The sequence below is a fragment of the Ambystoma mexicanum genome, chromosome 6q (assembly GCF_040938575.1).
Source record: "Ambystoma mexicanum isolate Mex_15411 chromosome 6q, UKY_AmexF1_1, whole genome shotgun sequence".
NCBI lineage: Eukaryota > Metazoa > Chordata > Amphibia > Caudata > Ambystomatidae > Ambystoma > Ambystoma mexicanum.
The window spans coordinates 925,409,289-925,432,956 of record NC_090937.1 but is presented as its reverse complement, the minus strand read 5'-3'; positions in this window follow the sequence as shown (position 1 = coordinate 925,432,956).

Below are 23,668 nucleotides of genomic sequence, written 5' to 3'. Positions count from 1 at the left end.
AGGCTGCCCCTGCACTGCTGGGGGGTGGGGGTGGTGGGAGACATGGGTGGGGGCCTGGTGGAGGGTGCCCCTGGTGGCTGGGGGGTGGGGGTGGTGGTAGACATGAGTGGGAGCCTGGTGGAGGCTGCCCCTGCACTGCTGGGGGGTGGGGGTGGTGGGAGACATGAGTGGGGGCCTGGTGGAGGGTGCCCCTGCACTGCTGGGGGGTGGGGGTGGTGGGAGACATGAGTGGGGGCCTGGTGGAGAGTGCCCCTGGATGCTGGGGGGTGGGGGTGGTGGGAGACATGAGTGGGGGCCTGGTGGAGGGTGCCCCTGCACTGCTGGGGGGTGGGGGTGGTGGGAGACATGAGTGGGGGCCTAGTGGAGGCTGCCCCTGCACTGCTGGGGGGTGGGGGTGCAGGGAGACATGAGCAGGTGTGCAGGGTAGTCCGATGTTTTGTGGGCTGCCTGCAGGGGCCGTCGAGGGTGTACAGGGAACACCTGTGAGGACCCACCCAGCCTAATCGCGTGTGTAACTTCCCACGCACCCCTGTAATACACGTACCAAGCCAAATCGCGTGTGATAATTCCCGCGCACCCCTGTAATACACGTACCTGGCCAAATCGCATGTGAGAATTCCCGCGCACCCCTGTAATACACGTACCCAGCCGAATCGCGTGTAAAACTTCCCGTGTACCCCTGTAATACACGTACCCAGCCAAATCGCGTGTGATAATTCCCGCGTACCCCTGAAATACACGCGCCCAGGCTATTCGCGTGTGGAACTTCCCGCGCACCCCTGAAATATACGCGCCCAGGCTATTCGCGTGTGGAACTTCCCGCGCACCCCTGAAATACACACGCCCAGGCTATTCGCGTGTGGAACTTCCCGTGCACCCCTGAAATACATGCGCCCAGGCTATTCGCGTGTGGAACTTCCCGCGCACCCCTGAAATACACGTACCCTGCTGAAATCGCGTGTAAAAGTTCCCGCGCACCCCTGTAATACACGTACCCTGGCTAATCGCGTGTATAACTTCACGCGTACCCCTGATATGCACGTTACCCGCTTTGCGTTCCCTGTTTGGCAGCCCTGTAAACTGGTCCAGGGTTAGCGCAGCCCTTTGCGATGATTTAGCGATTTTGATGGCTTTTCCTTGCGCGAGGGCGTTCTTGGGGGCGTTACTGGCGCTGCTGCAGGGTCGCTGCGATACTCTGCGCCACGGCTGGTTTGGGAGCCTAAAATCCATGAATACGCTGTGCGCGGAAATCGGTTTTAGCGCACGTGCCTGGCGCTGACAATCGCACGCGGACACTCCGCGCCAGCCGCTTGCGACACTTTTCTGCGAAATTCTATGAATTACCCTGTTAGTCTGTGTCGCAGTATCAGCCGACTTTCTGTCAACCATGATTTCTCCTGAGTCCGTGATTGTGGTACTACTTTGTACTGCTTGAGCTTTGTCCTGAAATGCATAGCATAATTCCAGCAGTGAATTGTTGTCTATGTCAGGTAGGGAGAAATTAGGACACTCGTGTACTTCGACATTCACCTCGAGCTCCACGACCGGAGGCAGGTTTCTGCTCTTTTTGCTGTAATAGGTCGTAATCTTCCCCCATGTGTCATTTATATTAACACCCTCACGTTCTGTAGGGGCTGTGACAGTTTTGGGATCAGTTTCCGATTGCTGCTTGGCTCTTTGCATGGTATTGTGACTTGCTTCCCCCGACCCCAGGCCGCATGGTTTAATTTTACGGGACTGCGTGGCTTTACTGCGATTAGGCACCTTGCCTGACATTCCAGGGATTCTTTATATGGTTGTATTATGGTAGGAGGTTATATAGTTGTTTTATGGTTTTACGGTATGTGCTTCAAGTTGTCAACTGTGCTTTTACTCACCGTAAATGATGCCTCTGAATTCACTGCCAGCCGCCGTCTACCCGGAGATCTTCAGTGCCTGATGCCTGGTCTGAGCCAGGAGGGCAGGGTTGGTCTTATGCTCACAGCTTGTCCAGGTTCTCCAGGTAACACAGGCAACACAATCCTGTCAATCTCCACGACGCTCAGCATCGGGTAGCAGGTTTTGAGGTATAGCTCCTCCTCTGCAATAGACACCAGGGAAAGACTGCTTGAGAACCAGGCTCTTTCACAGGCAACACACCCCTTCCACAGTCTGCAACGCTCAGAGTCGGGTAGAAGGTTTTGGGGGATAGATCCTCCTCTGCAAAAGACACCGGGGAAAGACTGTCTTCATGGAAAAATGTCTCAAAGCACTTTTCTATTTTAACATGCACCTCTGAATCAGGCCCTGGGTTGTAAATCACCTGACCTCCTACCCAAAGACCTCTATGTACTAACCAGGTAGTACCACAACAATCAAAGATATGCCACACAGCCAAGAGGTAGGGATTGAGGACTGAGACAAAGCGCAGTATGTATAATTAAAATAGCAATTACAGGTAAGCAATGGGGCCATTAAGACTTCTCTGTTTGCCTCGCTCTGATACTAACAGTATAAGGCTTTACCAAGCAGCACCACGTCATTCACATGCACCCATCAACAGCTCCCCATTAGACATGTATCCACCATAACACATGTAGAATGCCAGTTTCAACAGAAAATGATAATACTCTAGCTACAGAGCTGCAATCAATGCAACTGTTGCAGGAAAAACTACCAGGGCAACTGTAACAAATCTTTGATACAGCATGCATGCTGAACAGAAACTATTAGAAAAAAGGGCTCCTGGTTATGGCCCTGCTCTATCCAGGGGGGTTCATATTTGATAGATACGAATGAGCAGGGTCACTAGACCCAATATATACACTTCAGTCTTTTAACACATCAAAGAGTAATTAGCTTCACTTCTTCAGATCAAAGCTTGACGTAAAACATATTTCCATATTTCTGTGATTTCGAGGATTCCGTCTGGGACAGATCCTGAGAATCTGTGCCTCCGCGGGTAGTGTAGGGCAATTTCAAACGGAGTTCATCTTGCCTGTGTTTCGTCTATAGCAGCGCGTCTCGTCTGTCCCCGACGGAATCCTCGAAATCAAAGAGAGGATTCGATTGATACACATCAACAGATGATTGTCAATCATAATTTACCGACTACTTTGCAGTCCAGACATTTATAATCTAAGCTGTGACCCCAGCTCGCTGAACACGAACTCACAGGATTTTCCCGCCATAATCTTCCCGTCCTGATGAAGGCCGACAAAACAGCAGCTACATAATACAGCTCTCAAAGGCCGAAACACAGTCATGTTCTCTTTGTCCCAGTGTTTGATTTATACACTGCTGAAGAATTGTGTAACTAAGCACATTTTGAACGAAAAATGTTGTTGTACATTTGTCCCCATGTTCCCCTTCAGGGGTTGAGGTGCTTGTATATGTTTTGTTTCGTGAACCGTGGTATTTGTCTTGGGTGAGCACTGATGTATCATATGTAGATTCCTCATGTGAATTGATGAGTATCCTGGAAATATGTTTTAAGTCAAGCTGAGTATAATTTATGTTGTTCATTAAATTGATCTGAAGAAGTAAGAAGTGAAACTAATTAGTCTTTGATGTGTTAAAAGACTGAAGTGTATGTATTGGGTCTAGTGACCCTGCTCATTCGTATGTATCAAATGCTGAACAGAAACGCCAATTTGCGATGAGAATTATATGCGTAGACAGATGAGGTATCTCAGGAGAGGCGATATCCTGATAACTAATAGAACCAAGGCGTCTCAACATGAGGAACAAGGACAAGAAGTGCCCCATCATTAAAGTGCATAAAACGTAGCATATAAAGTGATATGGCGCAAAGGAATCTGTGATTGTCAAATACTAGTAAAGTATGCACATATTTCCAGCTGAGGACAATGAAGGAGCTGATTATTTGTTTTCTATAACCCTAATAAGCATACTGAAACCCAACAAGCACCATGGAGTAACAATGAAACAATACAATGAGCAGGGTGCATACAGTAACAGAAAGCCTCATGAAGTCATCAACCTGCATGCCACACACAAGAGTGCGGTACTGCAGACCTGTAGCCTTGCTAAACCAACTGAAATGAGAATTGGAAATGCATTTGCTCTAAAAACTACATAATCTGAAAGATCTTTTTTTTACAAGAACAAATTGTAAAAACCTGAACTGGTAAAATCATGATACAACCTAGCACACCAGCCGATAATCCATATCATACACTATTGAGCAAGTGCCATTCCACAGACCCCACAAAGGCATGTTATGGCCAAAATTAATCAATATGTTCCTTCGAGGTTGCAAATCCGAAATGTGGGTCACCTTCTTCTGTGCCCCTGACATTAACTTTATCGCAGAAACACAGAGAGCATGTCATCTCTTCAACCTTAAAGAAACAAGAGAAACATATGAATGGACACTCTCTTATCTGACAGCTTGTTCCAACCTTTTTGGCAACCAAATCTTAACCAATGAAGATGTGTGGCCTGACATGTCAAACTAAACTACATGAATGATATTCTGTATACACACAGGACTCAAACGAAGGGTTATGGTATCCAAGAACATCCTAGTAGTAATAACCAATCACATCTGTGTCAATGCGTACAGTATCCATTTTAGCCCACTAACTGTTACGGGCCAGCTGCTCCGTCCTTTGGTCCACCCATCCGCCCTCCCACTGCTCACGCATGCGGAAGCAATCCCTGTTTTATTGTGCTCATCCCATGATGACCAAACGTGTCCTTCACTACAGGCCCCAACCTCCCCCCCCCGGTGAGGCACACAGAAGCTTCCAACTTTAGCAGCCGCGGACGCTGCAAGCTACGTTTTCTTCCCAAGCGCTGGCTTGCACAGGTCACCTTCTGGGACCTCCCAAGGTGAGAGATCCCCAGCATCATGATGGCACATCCTTGTGCCACCTAACCTGCCAACGATCTGTCATATGGTGATTTATCCATTCACCCCGGCTATGTGCCTTTCTTGCAGGACGCTTTTTCTGCCATCCAGCAGCGTTCTCCAGCACACGTTGTTATCACTGGTCCATGCAGTCAGGCAGACAATCGATTTTCTTTGTGGCCACTGTCACCAGGTGTCACCAGGTGTTGGGCATGCATTATCACTATTGCCTCCCTTACTTTAGCACATTTTTGTAATGAACCCCTTTCACTTGTCCCACAGGTTCTTGTGATGACGCTGTGCCATATATTGAGTGGCCATGCATGTTTAACCTTTGATGTGCATGTTATTACCTCAGCATTAAAAGCTATAACACTAGACTATGAGCATTTAATAGCTGGTCTTCAGTCATTCAACATGGCGTTGTAGCATTGGATTCACTGATGCCCCCTTTGCCATGTTGTTTGTGTTCCCCTATAGGATAACAAGCAGCCTGCCGACGCTGCCTGATTCAGAGGCCAGCTGGAAGACCTATTAGATTATTGTTGGAAGAAATGTTCGTCTTGAAGAAGATGGTCTGATTGACAGTGGACCATCGAAACTGGTTGACCATACTTGGTTCTACCACAACTTACCAGATACTCCCGATATAGACAGGGGGTACAGTCAAATTAACCAGACTCACATGTAGTGAGCCATTTCTAGCTTGTCCCATAGTTTTGGGAACTGTGTTTTAAGCAATTCTATTGTTTGTTATTAGCATTCTTGACAACCACCGACATGTGCCAAACAGTAGGCATTATGGTGAATAAATATGCAGATGAATTTCCCATGGCACCAGTTACCACATGTTTGTTTTTTCAGCCTCTTTCTCTACGAGATCTAATCATATAACTGGCAGATAAACTCTTTAGGTGGTTGCTGCTGGGCTGCTGTCTTTGCTGAGTGTTACTTACATTCGAACAGATGACGATTGCAGGCCATGGAGGACAGTGATAGCTCTCGAAGAAGGGTATAGGCTGCCTGACATAACTGATGACGACATGTTTAGAGAGGACCCAACAGGTGATGAAGTAGTGTTCTTTATGAGCATTACATATTGTATAAGAATAGAGAAAAGGGAAATGCCACAGTGAATGGCAATAATGCGGCAGCGTCCAGCATTTTTTGACAAAGACTTGGAGAAGGTGCTGAGCGTCCTACAGACCACAGGCCCTTATGACGTAGGACTGTTAAAGGCGATAGGGGAAGTCAAGATAAAGCTGAAGCCAGGGGCGATTTTATCTCAGCACGACAGTACCCCATGTCTCGAGAGGCTGATGAGGGTATTTTTAAGACTATCTCAGCACTGATGGAACAAGATATTCTTGTACTGTCAGAATCATTGTGCACCACTGCAATGTATCCTGTGAAAAAATCAAAGGGATGGTCATGGAGATTTATACAGGACACGAGACAGGTCAACCAGATTGTAGAGGCAGAGTTTCCTTTAGTTCCTAACCCAGCAATGATACTATGCAGTATCCCAGTAGAAGCACGATATTTCATGGTGATTGATTTGAAAAATGAATTTTTCTCAATCCCATTGCAAAAGGACTCCCAAGACTTGACTTCATTTAGGTTCCGCCAGACTCGTCTGAAATATACCAGGCTGCCTCAATTGTACTGTGAGTCTCCATCAATCTTTAACAGAGTCCTCCATATGGACCTAAGTAATGATGATTTGATAAGTGCGGTAATTCAGTACGTAGATGACATTTTAATTTGTAGCACAAAAGAAGATGAGTGCAGGCAGGACTCGATTCAGTTCATGACTATCCTAGCAGACAAGGGATATAAGGTAGACAAGGAAAAATTGCAGTGTTGTCAAGAAGAGGTAATATACATAGGACAGTTGATTTCACATGAGGGAAAGACGGTGACACCTGAAAGGGGTGAAGCGATTGTAAAATTTGCAAAACCGCATACAGTGAAACATATGCAACCATTTTTGGGGCTATGTAATTATGTTAGAGCCTGGGTGTATGACTATAGTTTATATACAAGACCCCTTTTGCAGGCTTTGAAGAAATCACAGGTAGAAAAAGTCACAATAGAATGGAATGAGGAAATGTAGGAAGGGTGTGAAGAGTTGAAAAAAGCAATCTGTCCAGCACCTGTTTTAGGAATTTCCAAGAGGAGTTTTTCTTATTTTCGCACACAAATGGGACAGTCGTGACTGCAGTGCTTACACAGAGAACTACATTGGGGTACAAACCCCTAGCGTATTACAGTGGGATTCTAGACCCACTTTTGAAGGTACACTTTCCTTGCGAACAGTCATTGGCTACCACCGCGTTCACAATTGAGAAGTCTACAAGCATTGTAATGGGCTGCTCTATGACTCTTTTTGTGGAACATGCTTTGTTTGCCATTTTAGAGAAACCCAAAGGTATGTTGACATCCCAGAGAGCATCTGCTTACAAAGTGATGATTTCGAACCCAGCGATTAAAATTGTCAGATGTAAAATAGTGAACACTTCCACATTTGTAGCTGAGCTAGTGACAGAGGGTGACCATGTGCATGATTGTGAAAACTACATTGAATTCTATAATGATATACCGTGCCTAAAAGAGAATGCACTGCTAGGATGGGAAATTCTCTTTATTGATGGTTCTTTGAAAACTGATTAAATTAGTGGAGAAAGGCATTCTGGCGCAGATGTAGTGAGGCATAGAGCAAATGGTGAGTTTGAGGTTGTAGCAAGTGCAAGACTACCGTCTCACTTTTTGGCACGAGTGGCAGAATTGGTAGCGCTCATTGTCATGCTCGAGAATCATGAAGGGCAGGCAGTGATGGTGCACAGTGGCTCTGCCTATATGATATCAACCGTACATGTAGGGCTAGCACATTGGAAAAGGAGGGGCTACCTCAGTGCGGATGTCACTCCAGTGCAACATGCATCCTTATTGGACAGGCCTATTAAAGCACTACAGCCCCCAGTAGCCATAGTGGTTGTTAAATGCGCCACTCACACTAAGCATACAGACTTTATTTCTTGCGGGAATGAAGCCGCAGATGCAGAAGCCAAAAGGGTTGCATACTCACCAGATATTTCAAGTTTTGATACTCAAGATGTCAAGGAGAAGGTAGTCACAATTATGGTAGTGAAAGAAGAATTTAATAACTTGCCAAGAACACAATTAAGGGAAATTCAATGATGTGCACCACAGGAAGAGCAGAAATTATGAAAGCGAAGGAGGTGTTCTTTATCCCCCACTGAAGCATTATGGTGACAGGATAGTAATGGAAAGCCGGTGATGCCAGTAGCATTGTTAAAGATAGAGTTTGAATAGCTGCACTACCCTGCACATGTAACTAGGGAAAGTCTTGCTGCAACGATTACAGAAGACTGATTTGTTCAAAATTTGTTAGTGAGTGCATGTTGCATTTTATGTAGTAAACTGCATGGTATGTCAAATGTTTACCACTGGGCATACACTGTGTACAATTAGAGGGGTTATTCCTCGACCGAATGGTCCTTTTCAGCATTTACATATTGACTATGTTGATATGCTACAGGTGTGTAGTGGATGAAGGTATTTGATAGTGGTGGTGTGTCTCTTCTCCAGGTGGATCGAAGAAGGTCCATGCACACACCCTGACGCCACTTGCACAGAGAAGTTTCTAGAACGTGAAGTCTTTCCTAGATGGGGAGTGTGTGAAGTGTTGAGATCCGATAATGGGCCACATTTTGTTAGTTAAGTATTTGAACAAATAGCACTATTATTGAATGTTAAGCACACGTTTTCTTCTGCTTATCTCCCACAAGCAACAGGATATGCGAGAGCCTCAACACCCTCCTTAAAGAAAGGATTGCCAAGCTCAAGCTTACATTGAAAAGGATTGGCTATATTGCCTGCCCTTAGCTTTATATGCCGTAAGGAACAGCCTGGTTCAGACCACCACCTCACACCCCACAAATTAGTAACAAGGGGGCAAATGAGAATGCCTCCTACACCTCCATCGAGGAGTAGAAGTGATGCCCAGAGTACAGCAGAAATGTTAGGAATTGAGTTACATGCATATTTGATATGTATGACCACTAGTATCTCTCTCATTTCCGATCAACTCAAGCACCAGGGGGGTCAGTCTCAGAACACGGATGAAAACCATTCAGCAACCGGATCAAGCAAATTATTATCAGCAACTAGACTATTTGTTGGCCACACCGTGCTACTTAAAAACTTCACTAGGAAGTGGCACAAGCTGAAATTTAATGGTCTGTTTCTTGTTGAAAATATTACCGCTTCAGCAGTCAAAGTCCAAGGCAGACGAGCATGGAGACATCTGAATGACGTCAAGCTATATGCCAGCAAGACCGCAGCAACCCCAGCCATCAGTCCAGAAGCATGACAAGAAGAAGAATTTCAGAGTGTGCAGACTCGATCGATGACAAAGAAGAAGGAGGATAAAACTACAAACTAACAAATGCAGATTTGCATTTGCACTGTGACTCCCTGTGGACGCTCTTTATAGATATTATAGCAGGCGTGAAATTCTTTGCTTGAGTCACAGGAATCTTTGAAAATAAACTTTAGAGAAATGTTTATGTATCACGATTATGCCTAAATGACAACACTTGGTTAAGAACTGGAAACGTAAGCAGTACCCCGACTCGTCTCTCACTGAGCATTCATTTGGATAGCTCTATGGTTTTGTCAGATGGAGACGTGCATCAATTCGTACTTGCTGTTTTTGTGTTTATCCTTTGAGCTTATCCTGCTCTTGTCAGAAGAGATGTGGACATTCATACTTTTATACAGTATCCTTAGAATGGCCTTGTAATCAGAAGGCTGCTTGTAGCAATAGTAGTGGAATTACTGCAGCTACTAAATTCATTACAGTTACCGGAGTAAAGTGTTTTTCCTTCCTTAAATTGCAGTAGAAATGAGGAATGTTGAAGCTGGTACGATTTCAGAGAATGAGCAAGCTCAAGAAGTTCCACCGTGGCACAAGTGGTGGGGATTCATATGTTGGTTCATGATATACATATGCACCATTATGCTTTGTGTTTTTCTGTTTCTTTTGATTCACCTTTTCTGTCTCATTGATCCAAACAAGGCAGAAGTCCCTTTGATCCTCCCCACTCCGGGGCTCTTGTAGATTTGCCCATTTCCAATGAGCCAAAGCCCCTTGTGTTGTCACCCCATAGTAGAGCTACTTTACTTTAGAGTTGTTTCCATGGGCTGAAAACATTCTGTTAGGGAGACAAAGGAAGAGTTCAGAGGAAGACAATGATGAGATAAATACTTATCTAGATACTACAGTGCACCTGGATAATAACATGTGGTATCAGCACAAGAAAAAGGTGGGAGAACGAACATCTAAGGAGGGTTGCTACGTCTGCGCTCTCATACCGTATGCCATGAAGGCTGCCCGAACTTTCGTTTCCAGAGAAATACCAGAATATGATGCAGATGTCTTGGTCACCTTGCTGCATGCATGACTCGAGGACAGTTCCAAGGACATTGGGCCACTCTGCGATGGAGATCGAAATGGTAATTCCATTCCAGGATGATTATATCAAGACTACACAGATGGAAAAGGAGCCTTCGTGGAAGAGCAAGATGCTGGAGTACCCTAGAGCAGTACAAAATGAAGTGGTTATAACAGAAATGAAGAGAATGGACTATCCTGATAAAGCAGAGTTAGCTTGGACGCCTGGATGCTGGTAAAGAACTCAGATGCTAGTCTATGGACAAGTGAAGTCCAAGAAAGGATGGGAAGAAGAATTGATGTCCTGTGCAGCTCATCTATTGAAGAAGGAATATGTGCAAGAAGCACAAAAAGTAAATGATAGGTGTTTGAAGTCATGGGCGAACATGGCAAGCTGCTGACATGGGTAGAAGATGAATCAGGGCCAATGTTTGTGATTCCTCTGGTGAATGTGACACTGTGCTTTTAAAGAAAAGGAAGAAGGCATGTGGGAGATAACATAGGTTACAAGACTATAGTTGATGTCTCCAGTATGGGAACAGGGACAGCTAACCTGATGGATTGATATTGGGCTTGTGGGACCAGAGCCTACACGAAGCTACTCAAGGACTGAGGAGGATATGTTCCTTAGTGCTTGTGCATGCTCCAGCAGTAGTGATTCCTAAGAGTGACCTGAATATTGGGGAGTTTCCAAAAGCAGCTGCTCATTTGAAGAGAAGATCACTTGAATTTCTCAACCAAACAAAGAGGAAGAATTACTTTTCAGCTAAATCAATAGAAGCCTTTGATGCTATTCCATACGAGCACAGATTGTTCTGCAAGACTTCTTCAATCTTCACGACTATCTTTATGCATGAGATTCAGACGATGGCCAGTGCAAAGTGGTTGCAAATCCCTCTCTGGGAACTCTTGCAGATGATCAACACTACCATAAAGAGATTCAATGCGATCAAGGAAGAATTGAGGGCCATAAGACTGATGACCTTCCAGAACAGAAATGTCCTTGATATGATCACAGCAATGGATGGAGGAGTTTGTGCCAAAAATTGCACATTAATACCTTTTCATGATGACGAGAATGGGACCTTGACAGAGGCCATAACGTTGTTGACGAAACTACACAATCGGATGGAAGATGAGACAGAAGACATTGCAGATTACAGTTGGTTCACGTCTATCTTCTCATGGGTTCCACAATGGATGGCAAACATCCTTAAGCTTCTTGGAGCAATACTGGAGATGTTTGGATTCTGTGTAATCAGGTTAATAATCACACAGTGTAAGAAGACAGTGAAGAGGTGTCAGGAATCCATGCCGTTCCAGGTCTGCACGACGTGGCAAATTGCCAAAGCTTCCGATCCGCAATCAAGCTCAATTGTCTTTTTCTCGCTGCTCACCGTTCCTGTCTTGTTACAGGTTACCATGGCAAAGATCTGCGTCTTTGCGTTTATAGCATGGCAACATAAACAATGGCACAGCTGTTCGCCATGACCTACATAGACGTAGCACGATATAGGCACACCCCCTTTCCACAACGGGTGCTTCTGATTGAAGTTTGAACCCGCTCTGTTTTTGCTTGTGACTCTTCGTTTCTGTTCTCTGCCCCATTTTGTCTGTTTTGATCCATCTCCCTACCTGTTATCCCTTCTCTGCCTGTGTGATACTGGTTTTACCCATAGTCAGACCTCAGAACTCTTTTGTTTACTTCTACCTCCTTCTGCTTTGCGTCTAAGCCAGCTGGTTACCAGGACTCGGAACTTCGCACAGACTTTCTCTTCCTTCCCCTTTTTTGTACCTCAAATGCCCACAAGTTAACAGGACTCGGAACGTGGCACAGACTTTCTCTGCCTTCCCCTTTTGTGCCTCAAATGCCTGCACGTTAACAGGACTCAGAACGTGGCACGGACTCTCTCTCTGCCTGCCGCTTTCATACTTCAACTACCCGCACATCATCAGGACACGGACTTTGTCTCCCCATTGCTTCCGGGTTCCCTGGTTCCCGGGCTCTGGTTTCCCTGTTCCTTGGCAAGAACCTGTTCCAGTGCTTATGTCTGCTCAGTTTCCTCTGGCTGCACTGGAAAGGTTCACGGGGATCCCAAGCAGTATCGGGCATTTATAAATCACTGCCGTTGCACTTCTTGTGCCGCCCGGCTTCTTTCCCCGACTCTACCACAAAGGCAGCCTTTGTGTTGTTTTATCTAGGAGGGACTGCAGCAGCATGGGCTAATCCACTGCTAGAAGAAAACAATTACATGCTCTACGACTGCAAAGCCCTCAACGCCATGGGTAGGGTGTTTGACACACGCTACAAAACGCAGGCTACAGATTTAGAACTACTGAATCTGAGACAAGGGGATACCTCCCTCATAGCCTGTCTGGCTAAATTCAACCAGTTAGTGGCCAAAACCACTGAAACCTTAAAAGACACCCTGGCCACAGTCCTGGTGGTTCTAATGGATTTCTCTGAGTTGCTGGATCTGGTACACCAGATTGATGCCCGGCGTGCTGAGAGGAAGGGGGAAAAGAAACCGGTAGTCCCGACACAACTCCGAAACGAATCAGTCGCTCAAGAGACGGAACCCATGCAGATAGGAGCCGTGCGTGGTCCTCTTACGTCCACAGAGAAGGAAAACAGAAGAGACAATAATCTCTGCTTTTATTGTGGCTCATCAGCACACTTCATACGGTCTTGTCCTAAAAGACCCGTTAAGAAAACGGAAAACTCCAAGACTCGGCAGTAGATGAGGTCCGCCTGCCGAGTCCAATACGTCAGGACCCGTGTACGTCTGGTGGCTGTTCACCTTTCCAGATCACCCTTTTTGTCTCCCATTCTCGTGGGTCACCCTGGAAAACCTCTGCATTCTTGGATTCCGGTGCTACAGGGAATTATATGGACATCATCTATGCCCGGGAATCCGACATACCCACTTGTCCCAAGGAGAGACCCAAAGTGGTTAACGGTGTAGACGGTACCACTCTGGTTTCAGGATTGGTCACAGAGCACACAGCTAATTTACTGATGGTCACAGAGAGTGGTCATTCCGAGACAATAGTTTTCGACTTAATTGCCGCTCCACAGTTCAAGATTATTCTAGGGTTGCCATGGCACTCCTTGCACAATCCAGCAATCGATTGGCAGAAGCAGGAGGTATATTTCCCTTCTGATTATTGTGAGACACATTGCCTGGATCTAGAGAGTGGGAACACTTCTAACCCTTGTCGCCCTCTCCTGAATTCTGCCACAGTGATTTGCACCATTGTCTCAGCCATCATCCCCAAGGAGTACCTACAATACAGCGATGTGTTTGACAAGGTGTTGGCCGATCGGCTCCCTCCGCATCGACCCTATGATTGCCCCATAGACCTTATCCCGGGGGCCACCATCCCGAGTGGATGGATTTATTCTCTCATGCAAAAAGAAACACAGGTCCTCCGGGAGTCATCGATAATGCCCTAAAGACTGGCTTCATTCATCCTTCACGCTCCCCTGCAGCCTCGCCCTTGTTTTTTGTCCCTAAGAAGGAGGGGGACCTGAGGCCCTGTATAGATTATAGGGCCCTAAATGCAGTGACGATAAGGAACCAATACCCCTTGCCACTGATCAACACTCTTCTGGACCAACTGGGATAGTCGATCATTTTTTCAAAATTACATCTCAGAGGAGCCTATAATTTGGTCAGGGTAAGAGAGGGCGACGAATGGAAGACTGCATTCAAGACACAGTTCAGAGTGTATGAGTACTGTGTCATGCCCTTTGGGCTTTGCAATGCTCCGGCAACATTCCAAAATTTCATAAATTATATTTTCAGTGATATGATCGATAGGTATATGGTTGTTTATTTGGATGATATACTTATATACTCACCTTCCTATCAACAACACGTCATCAACGTATCAGCAGTCTTACAACAATTAAGGGACAACCATCTCTTTGCCAAACCAGAGAAATGTGTCCTGGGTTATGAACTCACAAACAATGGGGTACGCATGAGCCAGTCGAAAGTCAAGTCCATCTTAGATTGGCCGATTCCTGAGAACATCAAGGCACTCCAGTCCTTCTTAGGATTTGCAAATTTTTACAGGCGTTTTATCAATACTTTCTCTGGAATCGTTGCCCCACTCATGGCTCTGACTAGCAGTAAAACCAAGTTCGTATGGAACCGCGATGCAAAAAAGGCCTTTTATTCCTTAAAAACAGCCTTTACTCCAGCCCCGGTGCTGCAGCATCCAGATTCCGCTTCACCGTTCTATGTAGAAGCAGATGCTTCTGGAATCGCTATATGTTCCATTCTGTCACAGATATGCGGCGACACTGGTGTGCTTCACCCGGTTGCGTTCTACTCAAGAAAGCTTACGTCTTATGAACGCAATTATACTACCACGGAAAGGGATTTGCTGGCCATAAGGGATGCCTTCAGGGAATGGAGACACCACTTGTCGGGTGCTACACATCAGGTACAGGTCTTTACTGATTATCGCAATCTATTAGCCATGAAATCCCTGAGGTGTTCCACCTCAAGACGTGCAAGGTGGCATGAATTCTTTGCTTTGTTTGATTTCACCATCACATATCGACCTGCATTCCCAGGCTGATGTGCTTTCTCGTTTGCATGGTGCTCTCCTGTACCAAAAGGTGAGGAATCCTTCCTGTTGCAACACAAATTATATGCGGTTGTACCACCCAACCACTGTTACGCTCAGCTCTGCAGTCGTGGGTCGGGAAGAAACCCTCGGAGATCGCCGAATACAACCTGACATAGTCAACGCTCTGCCCTATATCCAAGGACACATCTTCCTTCCGGACACTGGAACGCGTCACAGTGCTATGTCTTGGTGTCATGATGCTATGTATTCGGCACATCCAGGAAACAGGAAAACACATGATCTATTGCAGCGATGGTGTTGGTGGCCTACAATGCGCAAGGACGTGCGGGATTATGTACAAACATGCGCCATCTGCGCCCAGTGTAAGACGTCCTCCACCAAACCCATGGGCCTTCTGCAACCATTGCCTATTCCAAAGCAACCATGGACCATGTTATCTATGGACTTTATTGTAGAGCTCCCTGTTGTCCTAGGCTACAATACCATTTGGGTAGTAGTGGACTACTACACCAAGATGGCCCTGTTTGTACCATACCAAGGACTGCCCTAGGCACTGGTTCTCGCGGATCTCTTCTTGAAAAACATATTCAGGTTCTTCAGACTTCCCTCGATCATAGTCTCTGATCGTGGGTCGCAATTTACGTCCCATTTCTGGACTTCACTCATGGCCGCATTTGGCATAGAAGACTGGTTTTCAAGCTCCTACCACCCGCAAACCGATGGGCAAACGGAGAGGGTGAATGCCACATTGGAGCAGTGCCTTGCAGCATCAGGATTCCTGGTGATCCGTATTAGCTGCTGCGGAATTTGCATACAACAACTGCTTGCATTCCTCCACCGGTACCACGCCCTTCTTCGCCTTATACGGCCAACATCCACGATCCATACCTTTGGAAACACGGCGGCCTTCGAATCATCCTGCCGTTTCTGACTGCCTCCCGAATCTCACCAGTGTCCGCCGGGACATCGAATCCCGGTTACATGAAGCACATGATACTGCCAAGAAATAGGCAGACCAGCATTGTGTCCCTGCTCTTGATTACAGTGCCGGCATGAAGCTTTGGCTGTCGACTAAGTACCTACGACTGCCGGGCCTTCATCCTCTGTTGCCACATTTTGTGGGTCCTTATGTTATTTCCTGTGTTATCAATCCAGCAGTGGTGGTACTGACCCTGCCTAGTTTATGGAAAATACATCCAGTCTTTCACGTGTCTTTGGTGAAACTGTTCTGCCCAGAGACCCGTCTCGCTCCTCGACCTCCCAGTGTCTTGGTACAGGGTTCCGAAGAGTTCGGGGTGCGCACGTTGATGGATACCAGAGTACGGACTGGCATTCGTTACTACCTCGTGGATTGAAAGGCTACAGTCCCCAGGATCTGACGTGGGAACCCGTCTGCAACATCAACGCCCCCCGTTTGGTGGCATGTTTTCATGCCTCCCAGAGGGTGAAAGCTGCTTTGGGGGAGGAAACTGTCAGGAATCCATGCCGTTCCAGGTCTGCATGACGTGGTAAACTGCCAAAGCTTCCGATCCGCAATCAAGCTCAATTGCCTTTTTCTCGCCACTCGCCGTTCCTGTCTTGTTACAGGTTACCATGGCGACGGCCTGCGTCTTTGCGTTTACGGCGTGGCAACATAAACAATGGCACAGCTGTTCGCCGTGACCTACGTAGATGTAGACGTCGCACGATATAGGCACGCCCCCTTTCCACAACGGGTGCTTCTGATTGAAGTTTGAACTCGCTCCGTTTTTCCTTGTGACTCTTCGTTTCTCGTCTCTGCCCCATTTTGTCTGTTTTGATCCATCTCCCTACCTGTTATCCCTTCTCTGCCTGTGTGTTACTGGATTTGCCTATAGTCAGACCTCAGAACTCTTTTGTTTACTTCTACCTCCTCCTGCTTTGCGTCTAAGCCAGCTTGTTACCAGGACTCAGAACTTCGCATAGACTTTCTCTGCCTTCCCCTTTTTTGTACCTCAAATGCCCGCACGTTAACAGGACTCGGAACGTGGCACAGACTTTCTCTGCCTTCCCCTTTTGTGCCTCAAATGCCCGCACGTTAACAGGACTCGGAACATGGCACAGACTTTCTCTGCCTTCTCCTTTTGTGCCTCAAATGCCCACACGTTAACAGGACTCGGAACGTTGCACGGACTCTCTCTCTGCCTGCCGCTTTCATACTTCAATTACCTGCACGTCATCAGGACACGGACTTTGTCTCCCCATTGCTCCCTTTCTTCCATCAGGGGGTACAGGACGTCCTTCTTTGGTTTCCAGCGATTTGATCATTCATGCCATTGTTCCCTCTGAGTGTCTACTCTCCTAGCACCAGGACTAGAGACACTTACTGTTTGGTGATCTTTAGGCATCCTTGTGCCGGCGGGGTAGGTTTACTCTGATACCATCTGGATTTAGGCATCCTCGTTCTGTTCGGGAATAGGTCTTTGGGATTGACTTCTACTGTCTGCGTGCTGAACTCTCCGCAACCACTCCATGGAACCCTCATCTTCAAAATCTCAGGTATTGTGACAAGTGAATTACTCTATGTTTCTTGTGAATTAGTTCTTCAATAGTTCCATTATATCTATATTCAGTAACATCATCCAGGGGTTCCTGGGGGAACACTGAACACCACTAGGATCGGGTTTCATACCACGCTGACCGTGCATCTCTGGAAATTCCCCAGGTGGGTTCTTCTTTCTAGAGGGCAGAGGAGTGTTTTGGTCTGTGATTCTGGTTGTTGATCTTGTAATCCATCTGTCTCTGCAGCCAAAGAATTCCGGGCGTGTCTCCTCTTCCAGCTGCCGGATCTTTCTGCCTCTTTTGTTTAACAGCAGAGAGGTACAACGGTAGGAAGATCTCCTCAGCTACTGCTACTGTTTCCTGTCCTGTCCCTTACCGTTAGGATTACTATGGGTAAAGTGGGTTTTGACAAGTAGGCCGTAGGAATGAAAATCATGATCGTTGTCGAATCAGGGTTTGGGCCCAAGGAGTTGACAGATGAAGAGATCAGGAAATATATAGAGGCCAGCATCTTAGTACTAGAGGGAAAGAAGTTCCTGCATCCAATAAATCATAAGAAGTTTCTAGGACGATGGGTCTATTGTAGCCCGAATGGAGAGCTACATGACCTGGAGTGTTGATGAACATGTAAAATCAGCAGGGTCCCTGAAAGGAGCGATGAAAATCTGGACTCCAAAGAAGCACTTCTTCAAGAGAGAATACCAAGATGTGAAGATTGATGAAGGAGTGGTCGATGAATCAACCAGAGGGGGGAGTGTAGAGGAGCAGCTGAATGCCTCTGCAGGACGTCCCGCCCCATCCTTCCTATATGCTGGAAGCCAGAACTTGCCACATGCACGACACCAGTGATCATGCCTATTCTGCATGAGCCAACGAGAAAAGGTATCCTTTGAGAAAACCCTATATGATGTATCCCCGTAGAGATGACAATCTCTTGGAGGAGATCCTGAAGGAATATGAAGGTGAGAGAAAGAGAAGTTGGTTCTGTCACAGGAAGCGGGCGTAAAGCACTGAGAAGAGTGGCTAAAGAAGAGGATGTATACACTGTACAGAATCTGATGACAAAATAACTAATCGAGTAGACATTGATATGCAGAATGAAGGTTGCACATGTGAAGAGCACTGCAAGCTGTTTTATAAACTGTACAGATGCAGTAACGCAAGTAGACTAAGGGATCTTAAAGGCTAGCAATATTTAGTGAAAAGATTGCAGGCGGTGCCGCCATTATATAGAAACTAGACATCAGTGTCACCTATTTATTAAGCTCGGACCCACAAAGAACGAAGTATAGGAAAGCTGTGTTGCAGCAACATGAACCTAAAAGCATGAAAAGGCCTGAAAAGCAGTATGGCCTGATGTCAAAGAATGAAGTAGCCAAGAACCGGTTATCTATCTTGAAGAACAGTAACCGTGAGATGCTGAATCATCTTGTGTTAAGGTACAAAGAAAGAATACCATGGATGTTAATTAAAGACAATTAAATGCTGCAATACATGCCGGAATATCCTCTCATGTCATGTGACCTATGGATAGAAATAGAAGGTGGGCTTGCTGCTCTGGATTTGAGATAGTGTGTGCTCACACTCCCTTTTATTCCAAGGAGCAAGGATACTTTGCAAGGCCAAGTTCAAAGACAATCTGAATGGCAGAAGGCATGAGCAATGACAGATGTTGGGCTAATTTGGTGGGGAGACATGGCCAAAGTCCACCCACTGACACCTGGGGGGTCATCTTACATGCTGCTAGTGAGCCGAAAGTTCCAGAAGGGTACAAATGTGCCAACCAATTATAGAGGACCATATAACAAAGGGTCATATATTTTGAGAACCAATGATATACCATGTATCTAATAACTGATGAAGATGACTTACACTAGGGGGGGGGCATAAGTTGTCCGCCTGACAGTAGAGACCCAATCACAACCCATCCTTATATAGAAAGTATACTTAGATATTCCCTTTGAGCATATCACAACAACCCGTAGGTTTCTCTTATTTGCTATGTAGTATGATGTCATGTGTGATGAATTTTTGCAATATAAATGTGATTTATTTTATGAAATTCTTTGAGAGAACACAAGCGAACGTCCGTCAATGTCCATTGCATCTCTCTGTTTTAGACAATTGAGATTAAAACAGTCGGAAGAGACTTTTTGACAACTTCCTGAGTCAGTCTTATTAGGTGTAAAAGTTATTCTGCATCTCATCCATGCATGACGTGGTACTGATTTAGGGACCACCCGGGTTCACACTGTTGTTTAGTAATTGCTGATATTATAGGGCAGACCCAACATACGTGCTTATACAGTGTTGACATTATTGTGAAGTGTGCCTTATAGTGACTGTGCTGGCATATCTTGTGTGCAAAGGCATCATAAAAATGTGTTGGAAAATGCTTCACTCTACAGTTGGTGACCAGCCATCAATTGGATTATTTCATGTGTTACCCTACAGAACTGATTGTAAATCGTATGGCTTCTTAACCAATTTGTCATACAAACTGTGTTGCAAAATACACCATTTTAACCCACTATTTTTTTTTAAAATTCTTGGATGGAGACTCACACTCCCCCATATGAATTCTTTCTTGGTTGGGCGTCTTTGCTATACTTGGTTGTTTGTGCTACTTGGTGGGTAATGTTACACCCCTCCACTCAAAACCATTCAACAGCCACCACTTTCCAGCCTCCTTCTGGGGCACCTGCTGATGATGTATAATCAATGCTGAGTTCCAGCAAGCCTTTGACCTGCCTCTTGTCCCTAACCATAAGATTAAATGATGAATGAACATTTCCACTTAGTGATTTTAGACTTACTTCACCTTACACTGCCACACTCTGTACACACTGAATGCACTTAACTCAAAGAGATAGTGAACATTTTAAATGCACCTGTGAGGAACTGTGAGATTTGTATAGACATATTGGCATTACGTTGAATCAGGTCCACTTAGCTCCCATTCTAAGAGCTTGGCCGTGACTTCTTGGACACCACTGCCAACAGGTGAGTAGAGGGAAGTTAAAGTTTTCTGTCTAGCAAATATTGAGACACACAATCTACAAATGGGTCAGCCCTGTCATTTATCTTAGAAAGGACATCTACTCTTGATTAGGGGTAAACAATCAATGCAACAAACAGATAGAGCAGATCGCCCTGCCCTCTTGTCACTACGGTGAACACCAACATCTATACATTCCTTAGATACTTAACAATCTTGTAACACACACTTATTGAATCATGTTTTCATATTTGCATATACAAATCTCCAAACAATAGTTAATTTTTAAAAAACATGTATCAATTTAATATTTGCTTTCATACATCATTGTTCACATATTTCAAAAATACATCTTTTATCAATTGGTCTCTGTGCAAAATACAGCAACGTTCAAAACAGTACATCAAACCACCAAAAAGTGCAAGTGCCTCAAAGTGCAGTCTGAGGAACGATTAAGTCAAACTGACTCATCTAGGGAGCATGGAAGGTACATAGCTGCTGTATTTAATACCAAAAACATTATCGAATGGTCAGGAATGTTCACATCAAAAACAACTATTAGCTTTGGTCATGCTCTACCTTATGTGCATTAACACAGTCTATTTACTTATGATGAAGCCAATGTTAACCCTACTGGGAAACATAGTCCCTAACCGCATGACAGACTGTAGACATTAAACCTATCTCTAAAAATGTACAGGTATTGACACTTTGTGTTTCGGCCCTGTACTGCGGAGTACACTCATCCAAGATGTCTCTTAGGCTGTTCTAAGGGGCCTTCATCAGGACGTAGAATAGCATTTAATAACAAAGTCAATTCCATGCACTTTGTTGGATTGGAGACTATTTAATCAAAAACAGATCTGTGAATAAGACACATAAAGAGATTTGTTTTATAAGACCTCCAGGAGGTTCTTGTTGAAGTAGTCACCGTAGTATCAGACTAACCTTACTAGGTGTCCCACGACAGCGCTGGGCTTATTCATGTTATTTTCAGAAGCTTGTGAGTGGCCTTAATTTCTTTTGCAAAATTCTTCACCAATGAAGAAATCTGGGCTTGTATGCTTCACAAACACTATTGTATAAATCAAAAGAATTGCTCAATAATATTTTCTGAAATAAATCCCTTCAATTCCTATCTATAACTCTAACTCCCTGTCTGCACCCCACTTGACAATGTGCATAAGTGGTAGACTTGGGGTGCGGGGGGGTACATAAACTCACAAAGGGGATGGGGGCTTCACCTCTGGTGTTTCACTCATCCAATGAGGAGAGCCGCTTTTAACATCCAGAGGCAATTGACACTTGCACTTTGCCAATTTATGCTTTCAGCGCTTTCAGTGCTTTCAACCGTCCGTGGTAGTCTACATTCCAACATCCCTGGGCTTTGGTAAGCTGGATACTGAGTATTCTCCAAAGCTGTCTTGGTAGCCTGCTTTACCATGGAGGTTCCACCAGAAAGAATGTCTCTGTGGTCGGGGCAGAGAGGCCAATACAAAACAAAACCTGTTTTCCCAGCAGTCTGAATGGAGCTCATGTCTGTAAAGCTGGAGACCACTTACACCAGAAAATACAATTGAAAACAAGAGCAAGAAAGCAGCGGTAATGTGGCCTGTAAGTGATTTGAACCCGGCACTCCACCTAAGTCAATGCCTAGCGTGTGATGCACAGCTGGAACCCTTAATTATTTATTTATGTCTATAAATTCTTTTATTTCTGAATGATGTACCCTTATATCACGCCCGTCTCTTTGAATCCCCCCCGGTCACACTGAACCAGGAAGCAGGCTGTTTTGCAAAGTTAAAATATTTATTTATGGATTTCACAATATATATATATATCACACTATTTAATATTTCACAAGGATCACCAATGGGGTGATGTCACAATAAATCTCTTTAATCAGAAGGAGTAATAATAGGAAAAAGAATGCAGCATAAAATAATACTTTGTGTGGGTTCATTCAAAATGCAGTGTGATTACTCTTTCCCCCTGCACACTACTCAATCCCTCCAATATGCAGTATAAAGAAATTTAAGGAGAGAAAACAGGTTTCAGGAATACACACTCAACAAATACAGTATCAATCCCAATTTCCCCCAGCAAACTCAGAAAAACAGGAATGATTGCAAACTTGTCAAAATGGCTTTGAATGTGGCTTTGAAAGAATGGGAAAACACTGAAAATGTATTTAATTCACTAAAATGGATTCAATACTAATGGTAGAAGCCTTGTATGGTTTCAGATAAACACTAGCAATGATTATTGAGTAACTAGCAAATTGAAAACTTAATTCTGAGGTCGGATTCAATGAACAGCTATTTCACACATGATGGATTTGAGCCAAACGAAAAATCTGCGGCAAACTTTTTCGCGCGCGGTAAGCGTGATTGCGCGATAACTATAAGGAATTGAGATGCGCTTTTGGGTTTATTGGAAAGCTGAGGATGTTAGCTTCAATTAGACACTTACATTTCTAAGTTTCTAGCATACACGGTGAAGAAGTTATGAAGGTTTTAGTGGAGGTCGGTTTTTTCAAAAAGAGTCAAAATTTGAAAAAGAAAGATGCGCTTTTTAAAATTACAAACAAGATTTCTTTACACTAGGGAGACTATGAAGCCACAAGCTACACGACAGCGCGGCCACCGGCCCAGGATATCACTGGTTGATTTGGCCTGCCGAGACGTTTGCCTTTCTTCAGAAAATATATTAGCGCAAAGATGATTTTAACACTACTATTACCAAAGGACAATAGGGATGAGAGAAAGATTCAGGTAAGACAAAAGATTTTCAACAATGCAGTTCTGGATATAATAGAATGGGTTTGGGTAGGATTACTTATGGATAAGATATTTGCTAAGGACAATCCTATGCTATGGATACTCACTACCACTGTTTGGAATGGACCCATCAGGGATCTGGTCAGGGAGACTTTCTGGACAGAAATTCAGCTAGCACACCGGACTGGACTCAAAGCGCTCTGGGTCTGCACTCAGCACAGCACTCTGGACACTGCACAGCGGGACTCGACTGGGTCTGATGGGTTGGTTCTGGTTCGCAGCTATCTGGTCACAGCTCTGCTCTACTGGGTTGGATCTCTGGATTCTGGCAAGAATTCTTACCAAGAAAGCAGCACAGCTCAGCCAGGCTGTTCTTTTTGGTTCCCCTTGGAGGTCTGGGGTAAAATCTGGTTTCTGGATTTTTAAAGGCC